Here is a 21,810-nt window from a genome sequence, read left to right as displayed (position 1 = left end):
GTGCATCTGCCGGAGGGGCTGGAGCTTTTTCAGGGATCCTTTCAGGATCCTGAGGTCCTTTGCTTTTTTCTTCCCAACAACTCTTTTAAGTGCCCCTTGCTCAGCAGATATCCAATTTCCTTTCTTAATGCGATGCATTCTTCTGTTAAATGCCCAAAATCCTCGTGGTATGCACACCATTTTGATTTGTCTTTAGCTGCGGCTGGTTTGTCATTTTTTCTGGGCCATCTGGCTTTTTCTCCTAGATTCTGCATTGCAAGGATTAGTTCATGGTTATCAACGGAAAAACAGTATTCAGAAATCGGAGGATAATCCTCATCATCCTCTTCTTGGTCAACAGCATGCACGTTCTGGTTGTCAGTTCTATTGTAGGATTTGAATTTGTTGCTTTTGAAAGAGGATCCTTGCTTTTCTTGTTTTGAGGATCCTACTTGTCTCTCCTGGATCCTCTTGTCATCCTCTAGCCGGATGAACCTGAGTGCCCGAGTCCTTACTTCATCTAGGTTCCTGCATGATGTCATAACAAGATCATCATAGAACAATGAATCCCTAAGCAACCCCATTTTGAAGGCCTCGACAGCTGTGGCTACATCCAAGTTGGGAATGTCTAAGGATTCTTTACTAAATTTGGTTATATAATCCCTTAATGATTCATTATGACCCTGAGTTATCCTATATAAATCACTAGTCAATCGTTCAAATTTTCTGCTACAAGAAAATTGATTATTGAATAAGTTAACTAAATTAGCAAACGAAGTAATAGAGTAAGGGGGAAGACTTAGCAGCCATTTAAGAGCTGATCCAGTAAGAGTGGATCCAAATCCCTTGCATAGGCATGCTTCCTTTAACCTTTCTGGAATCGGATTGATCTCCATCCTCTCCCTGTATTGTGCTATGTGTTCCTCAGGATCCGTTGTACCATCATACAGCTTCATAGTTGGAATATGGAATCTTTTGAGTATCTCAGCATCACAAATTGGTGGTGCAAAACGAGATACCTTATGGCTTCCATCTGCAATCTCCGGGATAGGTTTGACTACCCCTGGAACACTTGATATCATATCCTTTAGTTTCTGCAGTTCTCTGGCCATAGCATGGTTGATACCTGTATCCTGCATGAATCCATGGTTAGTGGTAAGAGAATTATTAAAAGTGTTACCTCCCATCGGGTTCAAGTTAGGAACACTGGATGTGAATCCATATTGCTGGGATTCTGGGATAATGGAGGGACCAGTGGAAGCAATGGTCTGCATCGGAATAGAATCTCCTTGATGGACATCTGAACTTCCCGTTTGCAAATTCTTCAAGGATCCTGGCATCTGAAGGGATCCCTGAACATGGGATGATCCTGGAACAAAGGAGGATCCTTGAACCTGGGATGATCCTGGAACAAAGGAGGATTCTTGAACCTAGGATGATCCTGGAACAAAGGAGGATCCTAGAACCTGCTGTGCTCCTGAGTAGGCTCCTGAATTCATGAAGGATCCCATATGCTGAGTATAGGATCCTGCCGGCTGGAAATATGATCCTGATGCCTGAGTCACTGTTGCTGAGCCAAAGTGTACTCCTCTTGATCCACCCACATGTTGAATGTCTGGGACCTCTGATGGCTGAGAAGTAATCATCGGAGTATCAAAATTCAAAGATTTGGGCATCAGTGGAGAATGATCCTCTGCCGTTTTCTTTTGCCTTTTGAGATCTCCGATTTCCTTGAGGATCCTGTCATTAGTTTCATCCTGCTGCTGCATACGATCCCTCATCTGCAAAATCAAAGTAAATATATCACTAGTGTTAGGGCTGGATTTTTATGATATATGATCCTTACATGTGATCCTAACCAGTGATCCTTGTTTCTTTAGCAGATAGTGATCCTCAGCAGGACTTCAGGATCAGGATCATGGACCATTATAGGATCCTCATGCTAACAGTTACCTTCATTGAATTAAGTGATATTTTGCAGGAACATCTAGCAGGATCCGCTCTTAGCATCATGATCAAAGGACGCGTCTTTACAATTATAGCATGTGCTTAATCGGAGATGGACGTTGCAAAGGATATGGAAACTTGTCATGATTCAAGGGCAACAATTTAGGCTAGATTTACTTTTATTTCTAAAGGGGTAATGAGCTGATTATTAGTCTTTTTACCTAAAATAGGTCACCTACACTTGTATATATAACACTCTTCCCCATTCGGAAGAACACACAACACAATTCTCACACACTTAGACACTCGAAACTATAGTGATCCTTGTACTCAGCTCATTATCATCCAAAGTTGTAACTATTTTTCTTATATTGAAGTTTGGTGATCGGTAGTTGCCATCACCCGAGGTTTTTTATGCCGGAGATCATACATTGATCAAGGGATTTTTCCTCGTGTAAATCATTGTGTCTTTGCATATTTCATACTAAAGTGATCCTTTACTTTTTCAATAAACCAAGCATCATACCCCGTTTACATAGAGTTTGGTTGCATTATCCCTGTGTGATTTTTGACCAAAACAGTTTGGCGCCCACCGTGGGGAGATTGGTGCTTCATTCATAAGAAAACCTTTTGTTCGAAATCATTTCAAAGAATTACATGGCTTCATCATTGAAGAATACGTCCACGGCGATGTCTGCAGTCACCTCATCCCAGAACACTCTGCCTCCACCACCGGCAGGATCCCAGAAGAATGCTGAGAAGAGACCAACTCCTACTAACTCTAAACCTCCATCTTCTTCTGCTATGAATTCTTATACTCCCAGTACTAGTGACGTATTTACTTTGATTTTGCAGATGAAGGATCGTATGCAGCGGCAGGATGAAACTAATGAAAGGATCCTCAGGGAAATTGGAGATCTCAAAAGACAAAAGAAAGCGGCAGAGGATCATTCCCCACTGATGCCCAAATCCTTGAGCTTTGATACTCCAATGATCACTTCTCAGCCATCGGGAGTCCCAGACATGCAACTTATGGGAGAATCAAGAGGATTGCACCTCGGATCGGCAGCAATGACTCAGGCATCATGCTCACACTTTCAGCCGGCAGGATCCTATCCCCAGCATATGGGATCCTTCATGAATTCAAGAGCCTATCCGGGAGCACAGCAGTTTAAAGGATCCTACTTTGTTCCAGGATCATCCCAGGGTCAAGGATCCTCCTTTGTTCCAGGATCGTCCCAGGGTCAAGGATCCGCCTTCGTTCCAGGATCATCCCAGATACCAGGATCCTTCCAGATACCAGGATCCTTCCAGATGCCAGGATCCCTAAAAAGTTTGCAAACAGGAAGTCTAGATGTCCATCAAGGGGACTTCATTCCAATGCAGACCATTGCTTCCACTGGTCCCTCCGTTATCCCAGAATCCCAGCAATATGGATTCACACCCACTGTTCCTAACTTGAACTCAATGGGAGGTAACACTTTAAATAATTATCTTACCACTAACCATGGATTCATGCAGGATACAGGTGTCAATCATGCTATGGCCAGGGAGTTGCAGAAGCTAAAAGATATGATCTCAAGTGTTCCAGGGGTGGTCAAGCCTATCCCGGAGATGGCAGATGGAAGCCATAAGGTGTCTCGTTTTGCACCACCGATTTGTGATGCAGAGGTACCCAAAAGGTTCCATATCCCCACTATCAAGCTGTATGATGGTACAACGGATCCTGAGGAGCACATAGCACAATACAGGGAGAGGATGGAGATCAACCCAATCCCGGAAAAGTTAAAGAAGCATGCCTATGTAAAGGATTTGGATCCACTCTTACTGGATCGGCTCTTAAATGGCTGCTAAGTCTTCCCCCTTACTCTATTACTTCATTTGCTAATTTAGTTAATTTATTCAATAACCAATTCTCATGTAGTAGAAAATTTGAAAGATTAACTAGTGATTTATATAGGGTAACTCAAAGTCATAATGAATCATTAAGGGATTATATAACTAAATTTAGTAAAGAATCCTTGGACATTCCCAACTTGGATATGGCTACGGCTGTTGAAGCCTTCAAAATGGGACTGCTTAAGGATTCATTATTCTATGATGATCTTGTTATGACACCATGCAGGAATCTAGATGAAGTAAGAACTCGGGCACTCAGGTTCATCCGGCTAGAGGATGACAAGAGGATCCAGGAGAGACAAGTAGGATCCTCAAAACAGGAGAAGCAAGGATCCTCCTTCAAGAACAATAAATTCAAATCCTACAATAGAAATGACAACCAGAATGTGCATGCTGTTGACCAAGAAGAGGATGATGAAGATTATCCTCCAATCTCAGAATATTGTTTTTCCGTTGATAATCATGAACTAATCCTTGCAATGCAGAATCTAGGAGAAAAAGCTAGTTGGCCCAGGAAGAATGATAAACCATCCGGGACTAAAGACAAGTCGAAATGGTGTGCATACCATGAGGATTTCGGACATCTGACTGAAGAATGCATAGCTTTAAGAAAAGAAATTGGATATCTGTTAAGCAAGGGGCATCTAAAAGAATTATTGGGAAGAAAAAAGCAAAGGACTCAGGATCCTGAAAGGATCCCTGAAAAGGCTCCAGCCCCTCCGGCGAATGCACAAGTGATCAACTTTATTTCCGGAGGATCAGACATCTGTGGTACATCCTTCTCGGCGGCCAAAAGGCATGCAAAGGAAGCAAAAATGGATAATGGAGAGAGACCTATTCGAACATCGAGTGTCTCGGAAGGAAAGACGATAACGTTTGATGAGAATGATCGCATTAACATCCAGGATCCTCATCATGATAGTTTAGTTATTACCCTCTTTATCTCTAACCATTTTGTCCGCAGGATCCTTATCGACGGAGGAAGCTCAGTGAACATTATCCAGCTTGATGTTCTGAAGAAAATGGGTATCCCAGAATCAGACATCACACCAAGATCCTCCGTGCTTGTAGGATTCAGTGGAGAAACGAAGAAAACTCTGGGGGACATCAAACTCCCAATCTACGTGGAAGGATTACATAATTATCAAAAATTTTGTGTTATTGACTGTTTATCTTGTTGCAACGTTATCCTTGGCAGGCCCTGGATACATGATATGAAAGCAGTCCCATCCACCTATCATCAATGTGTGAAACTCCCTAGCCCATGGGGGATAATCAAGATCGACAGTGATCAGCAGGAGGCTAAGGATTGTTATACCTCATCCATGAAGCCAACCTCGAAGCCAAGGGAGCAATAGCAATTACAGTATCCTCCGAGGAATGTCTTGGAGGCAAGGGAACAAGATGTGGACGAAATCCTCTTGGATCCTAGTGATCCTGAATCAAAAATCTATATCGGATCAGGGATCCTTGGCAAGATGAAAGAAGACATGATATCCTTCCTCAAAAGAAGAAAGTCTACCTTTGCATGGAAGCACGAAGATATGACAGGTATATCTAAGGATATCATAACTCATAAACTTGGCATTGACAGGTCTATCAAACCAATCCATCAAAAAAGGAGGAAGTTTGCACCAGAAAGGAATGCCATTATCCAAGAAGAAGTAGAGAGACTACTTCGAGCAGGTATGATCAGAGAAGTAAAATATCCAAAATGGTTAGCCAATGTGGTCGTTGTCCAAAAGAAAAACGGAAAGTGGAGGGTATGTGTCGATTTCACTGATCTGAATAAGGCATGTCCCAAGGATCCTTTCCCATTACCCCACATTGACTCCATGGTGGATGCAACAGCGGGGCATGAACTGTTGACCTTTATGGATGCATCATCTGGATTCCAACAAATTCAGATGGAACCATCTGACCAAGAGGATACAGCCTTTATGACCCCAACCGGTTTGTATTGTTATATTGCCATGCCTTTTGGATTAAGAAATGCAGGTGCAACATATCAAAGGCTGGTGAATATGATGTTCAAAGATCAAATTGGACAAACTATGGAAGTATACATAGATGATATGGTAGTCAAATCAAAGAAAGCTGAGGATCACCTAAGGGATTTGGAAGAAGCATTTGATATCCTTGATAACTATAACATGAAGCTTAATCCTTCAAAATGCCACTTTGGTGTTAAGGCAGGTAAATTCCTAGGATATATGGTAACTCAGAGGGGCATTGAAGCAAGTCCGGAGCAAATTAAAGCACTAGTGAACATCAAGTCCCCTGCCAATGCTAAGGATGTGCAAAGGCTAACAGGCAGGATAGCAGCTCTGAACAGGTTCATATCAAAATCCTCAGAAAAGTGTAAAGAATTTTACGATATCCTAAGGAAGAACAAGAAGTTTGAATGGACTGAGAAACATGAGAATGCTTTACAAGCCCTTAAAGAATATATGTCCTCAGCACCAGCATTATCAAAACCCGAAAAAGGAGATGTGTTATCCTTATACCTGGGGGTATCCTCAACCGCTGTAAGTGTTGTCCTTGTTAAGGATCACGAAGGTACACAATATCCTATCTACTATGTAAGTAAGAGTTTACTTGATGCCGAATCCAGGTACTCACACCTCGAAAAACTTATTCTTGCATTAATCATGGCATCAACCAAGTTAAGGCATTATTTTGAAACCCATACTATTGTTGTTAGAACTAATTTTCCAATCAAGAATGTCCTCAGGAAACCAGAGATGTCCGGAAGAATGGCTAAGTGGGCAGTAAAGCTTAGTGCCCATGATATAAGATACGAGCCTAGAACAGCCATCAAATCCCAAGCACTAGCTGACTTTGTGGCTGATTTCAGTAGTGATCTACAAAAGGAAGCAGAATTGGAGGTCCAGCAGCTGGATGAGACCAAGGATCCTTGGATACTACACACTGATGGATCCTCAAATGTCAAGGGCACAGGGCTCGGGATACTACTAAAATCGCCACAGGGGGACATAATACCCCACTCCAGAGCCTGTGAGTTCCAAGCAACTAACAATGAAGCTGAATATGAAGCCTTAATTGCTGGCTTGCAAATTGCTAAGGATATGGGGGTGAAATATCTTAAAGTATATGTGGACTCATTATTGATCACCAATCACTTTAATGGATCCTATGCTGTTAAAGGAGAAAAACTAACCAAATATTTAGAGATAGTCAAGGAATTGGCACTCTTTTTTGTCTCTTTCAGCTTAACACAGGTACCAAGGGAGGATAACACGGAAGCTGATGCATTGGCCAACCTAGGATCATCCTTAAAGATTCCAGAAGATATAAGTATCCCTATCATCCATATCCTGGCTCCTGCTATTGAAAATCAGGTGGCCATGGAAATAGAAGAGGATACTGCAGTGATCCCTAGTGAAGAAGTTCAATCTTATTCAGGATCATGGATCTCACCAATCATGAGATACTTGCAATACGGGGAGATTCCGATGGGAGAAAATCCTAGAGCTTTCAGGATCAAGGTATCTCAATTCACAATTTTGAAAAATGTATTATATAAGCGATCTCTTGCAGGACCATATTTAAGATGTATCGAGGATCCTGAAATTGAAGAAGTGTTGAGAGACTTCCATGAAGGAGATTGTGGAAACCACACTGGGGGCAGAGCATTATTCTCAAGGATCCTTAGAACAGGATACTACTGGCCAACTATGAAAAGGGATGCTGTAGAATATGCTAAAAAGTGTGATCCTTGTCAAAGACACAGCAATATCCTCCATCAGCCAGCTGAATTTTTACACCCAATACCATCCTCTTGGCCATTAATGAGATGGGGGATGGATATAGTTGGCAAGCTTCCTAAAGCACCTGGTGGAAAAGTGTTTATGCTCGCCATGACCGACTACTTCTCTAAGTGGATAGAAGCTGAAGCTTTTGCTCAAGTCAGAGAAAAGGAAGTTATATCCTTTATCAAAAGAAACATTATAACTAGATTTGGCATTCCCTCTGAAATTGTATGTGATAATGGTTCCCAATTCATTGGAAGCAGAACCACTAACTTTTGTGACAGTTGGGGAATTAAGATGATAACATCAACACCAGTTCATCCACAAGCCAATGGTCAAGCAGAATCATCCAACAAGATCATCATCAACAATCTGAAGAAGAAGCTAGGATCCAAGAAGGGGAAATGGGCAGAGGAGTTACCTTATGTGCTATGGGCTGATAGGACAACTCCCAAGAATGCCACTGGTCAAACACCTTTCTCTTTAGTATTTGGGGCAGAAGCAGTGATCCCAACAGAGATGGTGATCCCAACTGCTAGAACAAGTACTCGTGATCCTAAAGAGAATGCTACAATCCTGGCTCAGGATTTGGATACTATTGAGGAAATCAGGGATCTGGCTAGGATAAGGATGGCAAGCTACCAACAAAGAATGGATGGTGCTTACAACAAAAATGTTAGGATAAGGAAGTTCCAAGTCGGAGATATGGTGTTGAGAAAAGCATTCCAAAACACTATCAATCCTGCTGACGGGAAGTTAGCACCAAAGTGGGAAGGTCCTTACTTGATTGAAGCTGAAGCAGGAAAGGGGGCATACAGACTGCTAACCATGGAAGGAAATTTGTTACCAAGAGCCTGGAATGCTATTCACTTAAAGAAGTACTTTATGTGAACATGATCCTTCAAGCATGTGATCCTTACATTGAAGTATCCTTGAAGGATCCCGGTGATGTCAGTGATCCTTACTCTGGTAATGTCCTTATCTTAAAACCATTACATTTCCTTACTTTTTACCAAAGGATAAGGATCCTGTATCCTTCATCCTCTTCTCACGAACCATTTGAGTTATGATAGTTCAGGTATCTACAGCATATCGTCAAAGATCTTCAAAAGCAACGCAGATCCTTGGGTTCAACCCCAGTTATCCTTGGGATTATCCCCAGTTTCCGCCAGCAGCGCACGATGATCCTGATATAGTTCACGTCTTTGGGACCAGTACCCACTTCCGGGGCTGACAACCTCATCGTACTGGCTATACCCAGGATCCTACGTATAATGGTAGACGTACCATACATCCGTTCCTAAGGTTTCTAACGTTTTCACGTTAGCTAAGGTTTTGACATTTTCATGTCACTAAGTTTGGATAGTCGCCAGTAAGGGCCATACTCCAGTTTACATACGATCCTTTGGGCTTGTCCCCAGTTATCCTTTGGGCTTGTCCCCAGTTATCCTTTGGGCTTGTCCCCAGTGATCCTTTGGGATCATCCCCAGCTATCCTTTGGGCTTGTCCCCAGTGATCCTTTGGGATCATCCCCAGTTATCCTTTGGGCATGTCCCCAGTTATTAATTTATCTTTTACATTGGCTTAGTCCCAAGTTATGTTCCGGTTCTCGAAGTTAAACAAATAAGGATCCTTAATCCTTATTATCCATTAAAATTTCGCTTTTGGGTATCTTGATTAAAGGTTAGGATCCTAACTTGGATCCTCAGGTATGATCCTTGACTATTTTGATTATACTAAACAACCCTTACACTTTGACAACTAAACCTATGATCCTTGAAATGGATTGCTTCAAAAATTTTCAGTGTCAGGATATTTGATCTAGGATCATATCCTAAATTTATTAAACATGGTTTGCTCAAACTCTTGTTACTTTAACAAATATATTTCTAAAAACAACTAGAAAATAAGAGGATAAATAAAGGATAACAACACGAGATAAGCCAGAAAAATTAAAATTATATTATTAACAAAAGGATCTTAAACCCTTTCAATAAGTTGTCAAAATTGCCAACCCACATTTCTACCAGCAAAACGTGGCCCGTCCACATGGGTTGGCAAAGGGTGTCCATTGTCTATGCGGTCTTAGCAGGTGCAGGAAATTAAAAACGGCAGGATCACAAAGGCTTCATCCCCCAAACAGAGGATCCCTCCACCATTTGCGATCCTACCTATTGTCCAAAGGATCCAGGATCCTTAACCCTAAAAACTATTGTTTAAGTACAGACCATCAATTGTTTCAAACATCAACAACCATGAAAACCACTACCAAACCTAAAAAATTGGGCTCCGGCCTAGTCTTGAAATATCCATCATTGCCCAATCCTGCAGCTCAAACCTTCGCTGCTCCATCACCACCGGCTCCACTAGCTTCTCCACCCTGATCCTTGCCAGCATCACCACCCTCCAGCATTGGGATATCCTCAGCATCATCATCATCCTCCAACTCTGCCAGCCTTGCCTTCCAACCTTCCACGTCCCATGTGCCTTTGTCAAAGGAAGGATCCTGAGCCTCCGCAGCCATCTGCAGCTGGATCTTATACATGGTTATCGCAGCAGAGACCTTAGCATCCTGGGTGATATCATGTTTCTCGTAGTCAAACTTGATCAGTGCTTTGACAGCTTCATCCTTGGTAGCCCGGAGCTCCTTCTCAAGATCAGCTATCCTTCAGCACACCCATCTGTTGAAGGTCGGCAATTTGGCGGTCTTGATCTTCAACGTGGTTAACATAAGTCTCTATTTCGGTAAATTTCTGCAAGAAAAACAAGATATGACGTCAGACACAGGTGATCCTTAAAACCGTCAGGATAACCAACAGGGGCAGTGATCCTAACCTCGTTGAAATAATCAAGAAACTGCTGGCGGATCAGGGGAAATCCTTGAAGATCCTCAGAAGCCTTTCTCTTCTTTCCCTTACCCCTGATAGGAGCTTTAGGGGCTGAAGCAGAGGGACTAGCAGCAGGGGTCTTCTTCCTTGAAGGCTTGACATTGGCGAGTTCATCAATACCAAACTTGGAGGCAGACTTGACAGATTTCCCAGCACCTACATAATCAAAACAAGATAAGTACTTTAACTAATCCTACATAGAACTACTTTTTAATGAAGATACTTACTTAACATTGTGGCAGATGCGGAGGATACTTCCTGTGAATCTTGAATGGCAATTTGAAAACTCCTGATTTCAGGATCAAGCTTCTTGAAAGCTAGAACCCTCTCTCTTGCAGCAGGGGTTAACTTGAGATGAGCAATGGAGATAGCTGCACAATAAACAAAAAACAAAGAAAGACATTAGTGACCCTCATCATAAGAGACAAGTCTGATAGTGATCCTTCCAGGATCCTCTATCCTACCATGAGTGGCCCACTCCTTGGGCAGATCCTTCCCGTTAGGGATGGTATCCCTCCTAACAAAGAAGAAACGTCGCTTCCAGTTTGTGTCATTTTTGGTAACCTTAAAAACAGGGTGATCCTCCCCGGCTTACCGTTTCAGCAAGTATCGACAGGAACCAAACGTGGTAAGATCATATAGCTCAGCCAGCTCCGACATCCCTAAGTCAATCCCCTCCTGCTCGATGATCCTCTCAAGGGTATACAGAACCCTCCAGATCCTCGGCATGGCTTGGATATAGGACATGCCGGTCAGGGAAAAGAAGGATTGGGTGAAGGCTGGAAAAGGATATGAATATCCTATGGTAAACGGAGTTGCAGGAAAGGCCACCCAGGTGTCGGAAACAGAATCGCTTAAAGCGGTGGAAGTGAATGACTTGAAGATAGCATCCGCCGGAAAACAGTGACGGATCCTATCAACATGAGCATCAGTGAAGCCGCACCTCTCAGTAGGAGAGTCTTTGACGATCCCTTGGCTTTTCAGGGGACTGTTCTTCTTGTGATCCTTGTGAGGGGAATTTCGGAGCAACATACTCATGGCAGAATAAAAACAGGGAGCAGAAAAACAGAGCAAAAGAAGGAAGAAAGAGAGGAGAATACCTGATCGATCTTCGGTAGAGATTATAAAGGGAGAATATCTTGAATTTAAATGCAGATTGATCCTAACCCTATCTTCTATTTATAATCATGATTTGCAGGGATGTCACCTCAATGACGTAAAGGTTGCAATGGCTAGTCCGGTTATAACGGCTAGTTATCCGGGTCGCCCGTTACAGATAGGATCAAAGCAAAATATAACTCGTTAATTTACAATAAACTCCTTATATTTTGGGGGCAATTGTTAGGGCTGGATTTTTATGATATATGATCCTTACATGTGATCCTAACCAGTGATCCTTGTTTCTTTAGCAGATAGTGATCCTCAGCAGGACTTCAGGATCAGGATCATGGACCATTATAGGATCCTCATGCTAACAGTTACCTTCATTGAATTAAGTGATATTTTGCAGGAACATCTAGCAGGATCCGCTCTTAGCATCATGATCAAAGGACGCGTCTTTACAATTATAGCATGTGCTTAATCGGAGATGGACGTTGCAAAGGATATGGAAACTTGTCATGATTCAAGGGCGACAATTTAGGCTAGATTTACTTTTATTTCTAAAGGGGTAATGAGCTGATTATTAGTCTTTTTACCTAAAATAGGTCACCTACACTTGTATATATAACACTCTTCCCCATTCGGAAGAACACACAACACAATTCTCACACGCTTAGACACTCGAAACTATAGTGATCCTTGTACTCAGCTCATTATCATCCAAAGTTGTAACTATTTTTCTTATATTGAAGTTTGGTGATCGGTAGTTGCCATCACCCGAGGTTTTTTATGCCGGATATCATACATTGATCAAGGGCTTTTTCCTTGTGTAAATCATTGTGTCTTTTCATATTTCATACTAAAGTGATCCTTTACTTTTTCAATAAACCAAGCATCATACCCCGTTTACATAGAGTTTGGTTGCATTATCCCTGTGTGATTTTTGACCAAAACAACTAGTACTGGGAGCAGAAGAAGTTAGAGCAGAAGAAGATGAAGGTTTAGAGAAAATAGGAGTCGGTCTCTTCTCAGCATTTTTCTGAGATCCAGCTGGTGGTGGAGGCAAAGGTGGAACGCCCTTAGATGAATTGACTGCAGACATCGCTGTGGAGGTATTCTTCAACGATGAAGCCATGCAACACTCCGGAATGATCACCAACAAAAAAACTTTCTTATGAATGAAGCACCAATTGCCCCACGGTGGGCGCCAAACTGTTTTGGTCAAAAATCACACAAGGATAATGCAACCAAACTCTTTGTAAACGGGGAATGATGCTTGGTATGATGAACAAAGATAAGGATCACTTAAACGAAAATTGCACAAGTGACACAAGGATTTATACGAGGAAAAAGCCCTTGATCAATGAATGATCTCTGGCATAAAAAACCTCGGGTGATGGAAACTACTGATCACCAAACTTCAATATAATAAACAATGTTTACAACTTTGGATGGTGACGAGCTAGGTACAAGGATCACTATGGTGTAGTATGCTAGAGTGTGTAAGAAGTGTGTTGTCCTTTCCGAATGTTCAAGAGTGCAATTTATACAAGCGTGTGTGGTTGAATTTTAGGCAAGTCACCTAACTACTAGCTCATTACCCCTTTAGAAATAGAAGTAAATTTAGCCTAACTAATTGCCCGTAATTTGTGCTAGGTTTCCATATTCTCCACAACGTCTATTTCCGGCGGTGTATGTGCGAGATTTACGTGAAAGATTCCTTAATAACGTTGCCAAGACCAGGTCCAACTCGTAACTCCTGCAAAACAACATTAAATTCAAAGAGAACAATCGTTAGTATGAGGATCCTTAGGATGATCCATGATCCTGATCCTGAAGCTCTTCTGAGGATCACTATCTGTCAAAGAAACAAGGATCACTCGTTAGGATATCATGTAAGGATCACAGGTCATTAAAATCCTGCCGTAACAGTAACCCTCCTTAAGCTAACCATACCATGTATAAAAGTATCCGTAATTACTGTAACATGTATTCCACCCCCGAAGTATAAAAACTGAAAACAGTTAAGAGAAAAGGGGGACATGAACTCACAGAAGTGTGTCTCGAAATAGTCAATCCCAATCAACCTGCTGCGTGACAACCTACACGTTCTAACTTCTATTAAACGGACGACCATGCCTTGGCTTAAGGTTTCATGTTTTTGGGAAACAGTTAGGCAACTATTTCGTATTTACACTTCTTAATTATTTTTATAAATAGATTCCTTCCCAAGGATGGGGGTTTTAATACATGGGTGTTTTTATAACTCTGAAAATATATTTTTAAGTCTTACTTGAAAAATACATTTTATCACTTTGTCTAAAACATTTTTAGTTCTCCAAAAATATATATATTTTTCCCAAAAATATTATATTTTATTCCGTAAGTTTTCCCAAAATAATATTTCAACAAAAATATTCTAATAAGAGTATTTTTCCCGAAAAATACATAAGTTACATTTTTAAAGTTCACGTTTTATTACGATACTTATATAACTTACATATTTATTTTGTGAGAGCGTTGATATTATTTTGGAGATCTTAACTTCATGATATTTCAAGTAATATTATTTTTACCCTAAAAATAATATATATCTAGTTCACAAAATAATCACATAGTCACACAAGCGTTTTATTATGAAATATATATTCTAGATATATATTTAACATGTTATATTTACGAAAATCCACCTCCGAATACTTGGTAAATTTGTAATAAAAATCATGGCGAAGTTTGTTTTGAAAACTAAGTCAAAAACATATTTATGATCAAAAATATTTCCAAGCGTTATATTTTTAGAAATATTTCGCCAGAGTTTCCTCTGTAACTGGAGGTGGCCACGCTTACAAGCGTATCATTTTCTTTTCAAAATTCAATCAAGCAATTTAACAATCATCAACATACAATATTTTAACATCAAACTTGTCAAAATAATCCTAAATCACAAACTCATGAACTTGAAAGTTGTGTAAAAATACGTAGTAAGTTACTAGCGTATTTAGTAGGTTTTGTTATCTTTAAAAACATGTTTAGTTTCTTAAAAGCTTTATTTTTAAGGAACTTGAAGTTTTACAACTTCTAGTCAAGGTTTACAAAAATATTACTTTGTCAAACTTTCTTGTTACACAAGTGTTCACACACTTGTTTATTCACTAAAATGCTTTTAGTTTATGTAAGATCCGGGTTTTTAACAAGACTTGCATCTTTCACTTGGTTCTTCCGAAAAACTACTTGTAGATCTTTAGATCTACTAGTTTAGAACCTTATTGTACAAGAAATATTGCATTTACTCAAGTTCATGTTTCATGAGTGGAAGGGTTCATCATCTTTTATAATTTTAACACTAACTTACTACTAGTTCATGTTCTTGAACATGATCTAGTATGGTTAGATGATGATCCCTCCAACTTCTAGTGAAAAACAACATCAAGTAATCACAACTAGACAAGTTTCACAAGATTTACACAACTAGTTTCTCTTTATCCAACTTATTCATCATATGATCAAGACTTTATGTTATGTTCTTGTGTGTTTTTGATTTTTAACCAATACATCTACTATTAACCACCATAAACAAGATCAAGAGGATGTTTAGAGGCACTTACAACTAGCTCGAGGCTAGGGAAGAAACAAGACGTAAACGAGGTGGATAAAAGAAATCTAGAGAGGTTCTTGAGCTTCCGAGTGCACCGGGCTTGTTTGTGTGTCACCTTGCACCTTTGAGTGTATGTGGAATGATTGAGCAAGAAGAAAAAATGGTGGTGGTGATAGGGCAATGTTCGGCCGAAGCTTTCAAGGGAGAGAAGGAGAGGAGTTGTTTGGTGTTGGTGGTTTGTGAAATGAAGGTTATAACCTCTTATGCTTAATTATAACCCATTTCCTTATTATCCATCATATATTATGTCTTCTAGATATACAACATATGTGAATAAAATAATCAAGAAATTGCAAGGGTGGGTCACCCTTGTGGTGACCGTGAGTAGGGGGGTTAAGGGTTGGTTTGCAATGGTATAGTTAGGTTTTAGTTAAGTTCTAATGATATTAGTTAGTGTATTTTAGTGTGTGTTATAATATAAAGGGTGTTAGGATGTTCGAGGACCTTAACTAGTTCAGAAAGGTAAAAACAATGTCTTTGGCAATATTTTTATGTTCCGGGTAAAGTCCGGTTGTTCGGTTGGATATTGATCTGTTAAAGTGTCAAGTAAAGCCTTAATGTGTCTTTTATAGTGTTTTTAGTGACACAGTAATTTACCAACACTTTGGAAAGTGTCTAGAATTATTTTACCAAGTTTTTGCACTTTACTAGTGATGTTAAATGCTGAATTTTTGTATAAAGTGCAGAATTTTGTAATTAAAGCACGTTTTAGGCACATCCGGTCACTATAACTACCACCTAGTGACGCAGTTTTATAATCCTCATCTCCCTACACTCCCTACTAGTGTAGTAATCTATTCCCGGCTCATACTAGCCTCAGAGACAATGTCTGTCTAGTGCTGGCAATGTCAGCATGTTTACTGGGTTATCGGCTCACTGTGCTAACTGTGCTTTTGTGCATCAAGTTTGTCACTATAGCTTTGTGTGTAATAAATGGAGTGACAGTAATAAAGTATGATGCATGGATATGTATGTACCAGAAAACAGAAAGCAGTTTATTCGTAATTGTAATCAAGCACAGTAATTAAGCACTAATTAAATATTAATTAATTTGTACGGATACCTGGTTTGGTGAGGGTTGTCACACCTTCGTTCACCAAGCTCTAATGTGCAGCCTCTAACAACTTCGCCCGATTTAATGAGTTTGCCATTGGCTAGTTCTATAGAATAAGGAATATTTAATCTACTCGATTCTATTCCAAGCATACGTTTAAATTTCACAGACATGAAGCTATAGTTGGCACCAGTTTCAAATAATATGGATGCAAAGTGATTGTTTACGAGAAACGTACCGGTGACCACATTAGGGTCCTCGCGCGCGTTCCTTGCTCCATTCACAAATGCTCGAGCCTGAGCATTGTTTCTCTTTGGGCAGTCTTTCATGAAATGTTCATTGCTTCCACAACTAAAGCATCCTTGGTTTCGACCAGCTTCATTTCTAACTCGGTTACCATTGCCATTTCCATTTCCCCCATTGTTTCCAGCATTGTTACGGTTTCCACTCCCATTCCTGTTTCCCTTACCCTAGCAGTCTTCAGTGCGGTGACCCAACTTTCCACACTTGTCACACTTTGAGATGCGACAGACTCCTTCATGATGACGCTTGCACCGATTGCATTTGGGCAGAGTGCCCAGGTATCCCTTAGCTGGAGCGTCATTCATGGCTGCAAGAGATTTCGCCTCCTGAGGCGGGTTGGTGTCACGCTTCTTGTTAGAACCCTTATTGTTACAAGTTGCTTGATTCAGGTTTGCATGTTTCCTTTTCTTGTCACCGGACGACTCAGCATGTGTCTCGGTCTTTTCAGTAGGGTTCAGCGATAGCTTCTTCATACGAACAGCATCTTCAGTAAGGATGACAGCCAGAGTTACAGCCTCGGTGATTGTTGCGGGTTTGGCCGAAGTTACCAAACTGCGAAACTCCGGGGCCAATCCCCAGATGTAGCGTTCAACGCGCTTGAACTCAGGTGTTACCATATAGGGGATCACCCTAAACAAATCGTGAAACCTTCGAGTATACCCAGTGATGTCAGCACCTTCCATAGTCAAGTGCCAGAACTCAGTCTCCAACCTTTGGAGTTCAGCATGTGAGCAATACTTCTCTCTCATTCTTTCTTTTAGCTCATCTCAAGTTAAGCCATAAGCGGCATCATCACCCAGAGTTTGAACTTGCAAGTTTCACCAGGTCAGAGCTTCATCGACAAACAAACTAGTAGCAAAAGTGACTTGCTGATCCGCGGTACACTTGCTCATGCGGATAGTGGCTTCAGTATTTTCCGTCCAGCGTACAAACGCCACTGCTCCTCCAGTGCCATCGTAGTTCAGTGGTTTGCAGTCGAGGAACTGCTTGAAAGTGCAGCCTGCAATTGATTCAACCAATTCACTTGTGAGCAATCGAAGAAATAATGAAACAAAGACCGTTCATAAATTTCTCCATGCTTAGCAAATTGTCTTAAGGTTACCTTGAGCTGCGTTTCCTCTAGACGAATCTCCATGTCCGTTACGTCTAGCATTGCTTGGTCCTCCACTGTCTTCGGTACGGTTCGCCTCGTACTGAGCGATAGCTGCGGAGATCCTTTCTTCCAGTAGAGCGTTAAGCACTTCAGCAGTTCTTGGCAGTGGGGGAGGAGGAGGTTGATCACGAGCGTTCACAGCTCTTCTTGGTGCCATGTTCTGAAAGAACACAACACAATAGGGTTAGACATTTGTTTGATATCGTCATACGAGACAGTAGAAGTATATATATATATATATATATATATATATATATATATATATGCAGGCATATACCACATAAGTGACATTAAACAATCCACGCAATGCATAGATCAATTCATACAGCAACAAGCATGTATAATTAGGTAAACACCTTACTTCACATTGGCGGTTCTTGTCTTTATACCCTAAGTCATTACTCCAAAGAGTGTATGTTTGACCTTTTTCTCGTACTGAGGGAATCTATACGTGACAAGACTTGTTGTGGTTTATGTGCACTGAATTCTATAATTATGTATGCATCCATAATTACATTACTCCTTGCACAATCTGCACAGTTCGTTTCATCCTCGTATTTCTTCCTTCAGATAGGTCACTGTTTTCAGGCAAAGTCACATATACGTGTGACATTCTACTTCTAGCATACGTATACACATAATTGCAAGCATGGTTGTAAAACAAGGTTTCCAAGGCCGAGTAGTCCCCGAGTAGTCGCTACAAGGTAGGCTGCCGAGGCGACTTTCTTTGACTCCGCCTAATTACTCGGAATCGGTCAAACGCGGTCAACCGAGGCCAAAATCGTATCTAGTAGGTCAACTTGGGCCGAGTTTGACTTTAAAAATAATAAAACATAATTTCTACGCCTATCATATTAAAGAATGAATATTATTTTCACGTATTTTGTTATAGATATTAGTAAATTTATGTTATTTGACATGGATTTAATTTCCAAAAAACTAATTTCTTTATAATTTAACATGTCCGAGTACTCCCCGAGTACTCTCCGCCTAGGCCGAGTACTCTCAACTCCCCGGTCGACCAACTAGTGAGCGCCTAGCGACTTTTGCAACCATGATTTGCAAGTAATTCATAATCACAGACAAGTGCTACTCTAGTGCATCCTAAGTCTCGTAGTGTCTCTTCTTGACTCTCTGTAAACAGTTTCAGGTAGTGGATGTCGCGGGAAGTTTTATGCAATGAAAAACCTTTTTGAAAATTGTTTTCGTGATAGGATCCTAGAGATTGTAAACTAGACTCGAGAAGGAATCCTTGTTCACTACAATCGCAGCTCTGATACCAATCTGCCACACCCCTTTCTGCGGAGGAAGCACGAGGTGTGATTATGAAAGGTTCTCATTGCATACGAAAGGTAAACATACTACATGCTCATAGAAATAACTTCAAATACCAAACATTACATAATTTGAAAACATAAGTTTAGCGTTTACATCGCGAGATAGCATGAAACATTGTCTTAAAAGTTTAAAACTTTATTTAAAGATAAACATAAGCGACATCCACAAGCATGAGTAAGGCCGCACGCACATCCACTTCTAGTTACCTAAAATACATGTGAGTTTTGGAAAAAAAAAACGTCAACATAATGTTGGTGTGAATTCATGCAGTTCTTGTATTGAACGTTTGTATACTTTGTATGAAAAACATGGTATGTATTTTGTGTAAATCAAGATTTCATGTATGCATTAAGTTGTTAATGGGTTGCAAGGCCATTAACATGTGACACGACATAGGAAGTCACCAAACCATAGGCATTTTTCTAGTTGTTGATTCACGACTGAGACACAAAAACACTACTCGGTACTAGTTGTCACCAAGAGTGGGGCTGCCCTGAAACCCATTAGATCTAACCTTTTGTTCTGCGGTCTAAGTATGTACACGATTAATGGTGCTTATGGTACCCTATTCGTGACACGATTTCTCGTATCATGTCTCAAAACGCATCATACTTGGTACTAGTTATCACCAAGAGTGCTTCTTGTTTTTTGTATCATACCATTTATAAACCTTGTAATAATTGTAACATGTATTTCACCCCCGAAGTTATAAAACCAAAAACAGTTAAAGAAAAGGGGGAGCATGAACTCACAACTTTGTGTTCCTTGCGTCGTAAACTTCACCGGATTTGCTTATAATGCGTCGTGACCTAACGTGTTTTATTATCGTTAGTCACTAGACTTGTATTGTACAAGCACAAGTCACTATCTTTTGTATGTATTGTTGTGTTAAAAATATTTTATATTTTTAACTATGTATCTTACTTATATTATTTTCTCAAAAATTAATATAAGTATCTTGTATTTTGCACTTTGCACCCGAATTATGTATCTTTGTCTAAATCTTTACTTCATGTTCATAACTTGTCCAAGTTATTTATTCTATAAAGTAATATCTTTTCACAAATATATTTTCTTGTATTTGTCTAAGTATGTTGTATGTGTATTTTTGTATTTTCACTCCTTAGGAGTATTTAGTGTGTTTTCAAGTCCTAATACACTATCATGTATAATACATACTACATACACTTAGCACAAAATTTTGGTGATCAAATAATATATTTTTCTCAAAAATATACATACTTAATATAAATGTTTAGTCTTGAAGAAATCATCATTTCTTACACAAAAATTAGGGAAACCTTGGTAAATGTTTTTAGATATAAGTTTCTCAAAAACTTATATTTTTCTAAGTGTCAAAATTCTATAGAAATTTTGACAGAGTTTTCTCTAAAAATGGAGGTTTCCCATGTTTTCAAAACATGTGTTTATTTTCTTTTAAAATCACCACAACAATCAACAACACAATCAAGTCTTACCAAGTGCCAAATCAAATAAATTACACTACATCATGAACTTGGAGTTTTTGTAAAAACTTGTAGTAACTTACCGTGTTATTTAGTAGGTTTAGTTACCCTTAAAAACGTGATTGCTTCTTTAAGAACTCAATTTTGAAGGAATATGATTCTTTACAACTTGTAGGATGATTTTTCTAAAAATATTTCTTTTGTATTTTTCTTGTTTCATAAGTGTTTACACACTTGTCTTTCTAATAAAAATAGTGTAGGTTTAAGTAAAAATCAAGCTCTTCTAAAAATCACACTTTAAACTTGGTTCTTTTAGAAAAACCACTCATGAATCTTAGATTCACAAGATTACTAGCTTGTTTTGTTTAATATTTTTCCAAGGAATCATTCATTCTTCAAGTTCATGTCTTACCAAGAAGATGATTATTTTAGGATGTTACATAATCATCCCCTTACTTGCTAGATTAAGTGTTTAAACATCACCTAGCAAGCTTCATGTGATGATTAATCATCATCTCAAATAAACAACAACAACAAACATCACACATAAGCAAAACATCACTATTTCATCAAGATTCATCATGTATATAAGCTTTATGTTCAAGTTTCATGTTCATATTCTTTAATGTTCTTAAGATTTTCAACATGACGAGTCTTTTAACCACTAAAAATAGAAGTAAATGAGAGTGTTCAAGATGCTTACAACTAGCTTAAAGCTAGGGAAGAACTTTGGTGAAAATTGAGTGGTTAAAAGCAAACGGTTGAGGTTCTTCAAGATCCGAGTCCACCAAGCTCCGTTAGTGACCTTCTAGCACCATGAAATAGCCTTGGGTTGGGTGGTTGATAGCCGAAAATGGTGGTAGTGTGGTGGTGGGTGGTAGCCGTGAGCAAGGAGGGAGATATGGGAGGAAGATGGGTGATGGTAAGTGTTTTGGTCAAAAATCACTTAAAGATAATGCAACCAAACTTTATGTAAACGGGGAATGATGCTTGGTATGATGAACAAAGTGAAGGATCACTCAAATGTAAAATGCACAAGTGACACAAGGATTTATACGAGGAAAAAGCCCTTGATCAACGAATGATCTCCGGCATAAAAAACCTCGGGTGATGGAAACTACCGATCACCAAACTTTAATATAACAAATAATGGTTACAACTTTGGATGGTAACGAGCTAGGTACAAGGATCACTATAGTATCGTATGGTAAAGCGTGTGAGAAGTGTGTTGTGTCTTCCGAATGTTCAAGAGTG

The sequence above is a fragment of the Helianthus annuus genome, chromosome 11 (assembly GCF_002127325.2).
Source record: "Helianthus annuus cultivar XRQ/B chromosome 11, HanXRQr2.0-SUNRISE, whole genome shotgun sequence".
NCBI classification, from domain to species: Eukaryota; Viridiplantae; Streptophyta; class Magnoliopsida; order Asterales; family Asteraceae; genus Helianthus; species Helianthus annuus.
This window is presented reverse-complemented; position numbering follows the sequence as displayed.